At 32.0% G+C, this 7,214-nt stretch overlaps 1 long non-coding RNA gene across 2 annotated transcripts; it reads right to left on the reverse strand.

Annotated features, from left to right (window-relative positions):
- Positions 1 to 5,196: 5,196 nt before the first annotated feature.
- On the reverse strand, positions 5,197 to 6,016 carry LOC145038471 (uncharacterized). Of its 2 annotated transcripts, none has more exons than XR_013679402.1 (4): positions 5,873 to 6,016; positions 5,635 to 5,752; positions 5,475 to 5,524; positions 5,197 to 5,354 (listed from the first exon to the last, which is right to left on the reverse strand). It is a non-coding gene; the product is annotated as an uncharacterized LOC145038471 (long non-coding RNA). The 2 variants fall into 2 exon arrangements; XR_013679403.1 differs by having other exon boundaries at positions 5,475 to 5,546.
- Positions 6,017 to 7,214: the final 1,198 nt, after the last annotated feature.

The following is a 7,214-nucleotide window of genomic DNA, read 5'->3' on the forward strand; positions in this document are numbered from 1 at the left end:
GCATATTTCAAGTTATTTACGTATCGTATGGAGATAGACAAATAGAGACGATGGAAATACATGTGGTAATTGAGGAAAGACACCTTCCGATGGTTGATTGGAACAGGGAAGCGGTGGAGGGACTGATGGTGGCGATGATGTTGAATTTTCTCCCGTCTCTACCCTAATCTTTGTGTCGGCTCTTCCCTATAGAAATACAAGTAACAAAAAAGCAAAACCAACATCAAAAGACGCAACACCCCAAATCAGACACCACCAATGCAACGGACCTTTGTATTCTCAAAGTCGAAGCCAAATAGATATACAAACAGATAATCAAAACCCTAATCGTGGAAGAAATAAAAAAACCTTACATGGCGATGACCGATGCCATCGATGATACCCCCTCTGTCCTTCATCGAATCCAACGTTGTTTGTTGGCTGTTCTTCGTGTGAAGAGAGCATAGCTTATGAACTAAAAAATAAATAAATAACTGCATCAAGTGAAGAAATTACCGAAGATACGGGAAGTAGTTGTACATTTTTCTTGTTCAGGATGTTGAAGAACACATTGAGAAATTACCTTCAAAACAAAGCACAATAAATCACTACCATACGATAATTCATTAACATTATTCAACTTAATAAATGTAAGATATAACAATGTACTTTAGTTTGTTTTTCTGTTATACTATCATGCTTATGTTCTTTTTTCTGTTATAGCATTGTTCTTTCAAATTTTGTTTTGAAGGTTGTGTACTTTCAAAATTTTACCAACTTATAGGGTTACACTTTTACTTTTACTTTTTATAAGATGTTGTTATTTGAAAATGTACCCCGTTATAAAAATGAAAATTGTTGTCTTTGGATAACATCGATATTATTTGTAAATTACCGAAAGTACAATGTTGTAGTAGATTATAATTATTTGATTTTCGCATACAAAAAGAGGAATTACCAAAATACCTTTCCAAGATTTGTAATTCATCTGCACTGCCATAAATAACAATATGTGACATGAATTGGACATTTGGAATAAAAAGTAGCGATTCCTATTATTATTAACTTGTAACGGTTAAATATAGTTCAAGTGACCAACTTTTAGAACCTTTGAACCAACAAGCAGTCCACTTTTGAATCCATATGCAACAATTGACACAAAAAAAAAAAAAAAAAAAAAGAGAATAAGTTAATTAGACACACACTTAAAGTTGCAAAATCGAGTAAATTTGCAATCATTTCAAGGAATATGGAAGCATTAACCAAGGTTAAACACGGGTTCCACTATTTTGAGATATGATTCAGCTGCATCAGTACAACACAAAGTATACAGATTTTTAAATTATATACTAGCATAAAAGAACAGTAGTTATACCACATGAATATACATTTTTTCAACATTAAGTGATTTTCACCCCAATCAAGTAAGAAAATATAGCAAATTGTTTTTTTCCTTAATAAGCATGTGAAAAGACTATTAATATAAGTATCACATACCTATTCCTAGATTCCAAAACTCAATTTGCAATATTTTCAATTTTTCCAACCAATACTTATTAAAACGCAGATCAATCAAAGTGTGAATTCAAACTTGAATAATGAAGAGTCTATGAATCAACTTCTTCAACAGTTCAGCCAATTCATCAAATCGAATCAGAAGTCTGATGTTAACTTTGCAAATATGTCTCACTTTGGAGATTTTGCAGGTATAAACATATCTCTTTTGACCTCTCTTAAGAGTAATCGGTTTAATAATAGAACATGGATATTGGATATAGGTGCCACAGCTCACATGTGTGCACAATTATCCTCTATTGACAATTCTACCCCTGTATCTACTTACACTCCCATATTTTTACCTGATGGTTCTATAAAATCTGTAACTCATACTGGTTCAATCACTCTTAATTCTTGATTGATACTCACAAATGCTCTACATGTGCCTGAATTCACATGCAATCTTTTATCTGTAAAAGCTTTAGCAGCTTCTGCTCATGTTGCTTTTATTTTTCTTCCTACCTATTGTGTTTTGCAGGACCTTCAAACTGCTAAAATTGTTGCTCGTGGCAAAATCATGGGAAATCTATATGTTTTAGATAATTCCATTTTAGATTCTAGCAGTATAGAGTCTTTCTTTGCTTCCAATGTGTGTAATGTTGTTAAAGCTAAAAATAAAGATAGTTATTCTGTATGGCATAAAAGATTGGGTCATAGTTCTGAGTTTGTATTGAGTCATTTGAGTTTTATACCAATGAAAACTATCAATGAAATGTCTCCTTATGTTCCATGCCATCAAGCAAAGCAACAAAGATTTCCTTTTCCAAGTAGTGACTCATCTGCTATTTCTGTTTTTCAACTCATTCATGTGGATCTTTGGGGACCATAAAAATCCAAAACCATTACAGGGGCTTCTTATTTTTTAACCATTGTTGATGATTTTTCAAGGTCAACATGGACTTTTCTACTAAGAGACAAAACTTTTGTGCATTCAACTTTATCTGATTTTTTTAGCCATGTTTCTAATCAGTACCAAACAACTGTCAAAGTTATAAGAACAGATAATGGAACTGAGTTTGTCAATTATAATTGTCAACACCTTTTCTCATCTTTAGGAATAGTTCATCAAAGGACTGTTTCTTATTCTCCTCAACAGAATGGAAGAGTTGAGAGAAAACACCAACATCTTTTACAAGTTTCCAGGTCATTATTATTTCATTCAAAATTGCCCATTCTTGAGTCATGCTATTCTTATGGCAACTTACATCATAAATATCCTTCCTTCTCAAGTGCTTAGTTGGGAAACACCTTTTCAGAAACTTCACAATAAAACCCCATCATACAATAATCTCAAAGTATTTGGTTGTTTATGTTTTGCAACCAATACTATTCCTCATAAAACAAAATTTGAACCTAGAGCTGTCATGTGTTGTTTCATTGGTTACAATCATGGTCAAAAAGCTTACAAGTTATATGATTTGAAAGAAAAGAAGATTATTATGTCTAGAGATGTCATCTTCTATGAATATCTTTTTCCATACAAAAATGCAAAGGAAATCGTGTTGGGCGAAAACATTGTATTACCAAATATAGTACAAGAACAGGGACAAGACTTTGAAGTTCAAACTCAAGATTTTATTCCTTCTCATGATTACAACTCAGATGATATTGATCTCATCAATGAAAATGAAAATTTTGAAGCACCATTAGAAGAAGAAACAAGCAGTGAAGGAATTGAAGAATTTTTTGAAAATTACAATAATACCCCTGAAGTTCAAAATCTTAGAGCAGGAACAAGACTAAGAAAACAACCATCATGGCATAAAGATTATGTTATGCATTGTGATACTAACAGTTCAGAACCTACTCAACCTCCAAATTCAAAGAAATTTACATCTCCTCACTACCCTCCTACTTTTCCATATTACCATTCTGCCCTTTTAACTCAAACCCATAAAAACTTCCTAACATCTGTTTCAAAAATCAAAGAACCATCAAATTATGCTGAAGCATGTCAATACCCAGAATGGGTTGATGCTATGAATAAAGAAATTACAGCTTTGGAAGAAAATCAAACTTGGACCATTATAACCCTACCACCGGGCAAGAAACCAATTGTATCAAAGTGGGTTTATAAGGTCAAATTACAACCTGATGGGACAGTAGAGAGATACAAGGCACGACTCGTAGCAAAAGGTTATAATCAAACTTATGGAATTGATTACCTTGACAGTTTCTCTCCGGTTGCAAAAGTGGTCACTGTTAGGATCTTATTAGCTTTATCTACTTCAAAAGGATGGAATTTACACCAATTAGATATCAACAATGCATTGTTGCATGGTTTTCTGGATGAAAAAGTGTATATGCAGCCACCACAAGGATATGAGAAAGCAAAGAAAGGAGAGGTTTGCAAGCTGAATAAGTCGCTTTATGGTCTAATACAGGCAACTAGGCAATGGCATATATAGTTTTGTAACAAACTCTTGGATTTTGGATTCCAACAGTCTTCACATGATCATTGCTTATTCACAAAAGGTGAGAATCAATCATTCATTGCTTTAGTGGTATATGTAGATGATGTTTTAATAACTGGACCTAATCAAGACAAGATTGATGAAGTTAAAGATTACTTACACAAAGCTTTCACAATAAAAGACCTTGGAAATGCTAGTTACGTCTTAGGTATTGAGCTATTAAAAACAGAGGAAGGATTATATGTTAATCAAAGAAAATATGTTCTTGATATATTATCTGAAGTTGGATTAATTGGAGCTAAACCAGCCTCAACACCATCAATCAAGAACATGCATTTAAGTATAGAAGGAGGAGTGCTTATGAAGGAACCAGAGAAGTACAAAAAATTAGTTGGAAAATTGCTATATTTGAACTTTACAAGACCAGATATAAGCCATGTTGTTCAACAATTAAGTCAGTTCTTGCACTCACCAACAGATACACATTGGAAAGCTACATTACAAGTGCTAGAGTACTTGAAAGGAACTCCTTCAAAAGGGTTGTTTTTCGATAAAAAGTCTTCAGACATAACAATTTCAGCCTATAGTGACTCTGACTGGGCTTCATGCAAAGATACTAGAAGATCACTAACAGGATACTGTATATTTCTTGGTTCTTCTTTAATTTCATGGAAGACTAAGAAACAGAAAACAGTGTCTAGATCATCATGCGAAGCAGAATATAGGAGCCTAGCAGCAACAGTTTGTGAGCTCTTGTGGATCAGTTACATCCTTAGAGATTTGAAGATCAAGATGCATATTCCTGTGACATTATGGTGTGATAATAAGGCAGCGATTCATATTACAGAAAATCCCATCTTTCATGAAAGGACGAAGCATCTTGATATTGATTGTCATCTGGTTCGTGATCAATATAAGATAGGATTTGTTAGACCAAAACACATTTCAACAAAGGAGTAGGCTGCTGATATTTTAACAAAAGCATTATGTCAACCACAATTTCAGAATTTGTTATTCAAGTTAAACCTTAGAGATATTCACCAAGGTTTAACCTGAGGGGGGCATATTAAAACTCAAATCAGTCAGCACGTATCAATTCAGTTTAGTTTGTTACACCATAGTTAGCTTAATCAATGTACAGTTAGTTTAACTATAGCTGTTAGATGTTAGTTAGAGTTAACAGTTAGACATGTAGCCTTTATACTCTGTATATATGTGTAATTCATAATTCATCAATACAACACACATTAACATGAATATCTTCTCTACATTCTTTTCTCAATCTAATTCTTAGAAATACTCTTTAATCTCACTTGTTTCAAAGTTTTAGCTGCACTTCTTTTCTGATTCAGTAGGTCGGTTTCTCTTTGAATCTAACAAACTTTGCAGCTCGAGCCTAGCATCCTAAAATATGAAAATTATTGCGTTAAAGGAGACCATATATAACTTCTTACCTTACATAGTTCAATTTTAAAAAAAATTTAAAGAATGTAAAAATGGAAAGTTGTTTTACACTTTACATACCTTGTTAAAGCACCGACACAATAAATCCATTACACCAGGTGACAAGCTATCTGCTATTGGAGGAATTTCATGCTGAATTATATTTTAGGGATTTCATATTTCTTTATGACAAATAAAATGTTATTATAAACTAAAAGAAACAGAAAGAAGATTGAGAGACCTGAATGATTCTAAAAAGAGCTTGCATAAGATGAACATGATTGTAAGGAGGTACACCAGTAAACAGTACAACCACTCCATATATCAGATGAGCCACAAACACATGTCATTTCAATCACCTTAAAAAAATTAGAAGGATATAAAACTCAAAAATTATATTAAATAAAAATAATAATAATAAAACCTCGGGAGCCATCCAGTAAAGTGTGCCAACAATAAAATTTATATTCATACTTTACCTCCTTAGTAGTCAAAATTTCACCCTTAATATCCCGATGAATAATCCCTTGTTCATTTAAATAAACCAAACCTTCCAAAACCTGTTTTCCATTTTCAATGCTCAATTTCAGTATACGTAATTTGGTGCATGTCAAGAAAGTTAATGTTAGTAACAAATCTACCTGTGCTACATAAAAGGCCACCAATGGTTTAGGTAATGGCGCGAAATTATTTGGGTTGATGATGTTTGCAATTGCGTCATTTTCCATATACCTAATAGGTTAACAAACTCTCCACTAATTAGAAACTGGTTTCTAAATTAATACCATTGATAAACGTATTATATATTATTAAATCTACCATATTTACTCAAGAATTATGTAAAGATGGGTTTCTGTCATAAAGAATCCAAGATATTTTATTATATTTTTGTGGTTCGAATCCTGCATCAAAGGAAATTGTATCAAGGGAATATCCAAAACACACGCAATTGCTCAAGTCAACAACTGCTTTGTATTTTGACCCAAAAACGAAGTTATAAGATTCAAAATTCATAAAAAACAGAAATGTACACGAACAAACCTTTATAAGTGATAATGAATGTTGTGCTGATTTTAAAGAGGACTACTCTCCATGAAGAATGTAGCCAATTATGCAACTGTAAATTATTTTGTATTTGGAGGACATTTCTATAATTGGAAAGATTTTTCATATAATGCTAAACACATAAAAAAATTAAAAAAATTAAAAAAATTAAAAAAAAAAAAAGAGGTTGTGAATGTTTTCATTTAGCCCAAAGAAAAGGGTAAAATACATTGAAAACATGGTACTTTCATGATTTTATTAATTTGGCCATTGAACTATTTATTACTGTAATAATCATAAAAAACATAGTATTTTGTGTTTTTTCACTGGGGTAACCAGGAAAGGAAGTTTTATTAAATAATAATAAAAAAAATTGGTTTACTCATTAGGGTTGATACTTAAAGTGGCAAAATCAATAAAATAGTGAAAATATAAGTGTTTTTCTATATTTTGCCCTACACAAAATGTATGACATAGTTTGAAAGAAAGTTGTCCTAAATTTCCCTATAGGATTGTAAAAACCAACACATTAAGTGATTATTTGATCTTCACATAAAGTTTGGGTTGTATTTCAAGTAGAGTCGGTATATGGCAATTGAAGATGTTTATATAAATACAGATCAATTTGACTTATGTTTATTGGCATGGGTCAAAAAGGTAACATTTTTTAAAAAATAGCTATAAATAAAACAGCCCAAATAGTTTGAAATTCACACAATCTATTTTAAAGTATTAACATACTCGTAAATCGCTTTTGTTAAAATAATTGGACCATTA

This window comes from Lactuca saligna, chromosome 4 (genome assembly GCF_052625555.1).
Source record: "Lactuca saligna cultivar CGN05327 chromosome 4, ASM5262555v1, whole genome shotgun sequence".
In the NCBI taxonomy this organism is placed as follows: Eukaryota; Viridiplantae; Streptophyta; class Magnoliopsida; order Asterales; family Asteraceae; genus Lactuca; species Lactuca saligna.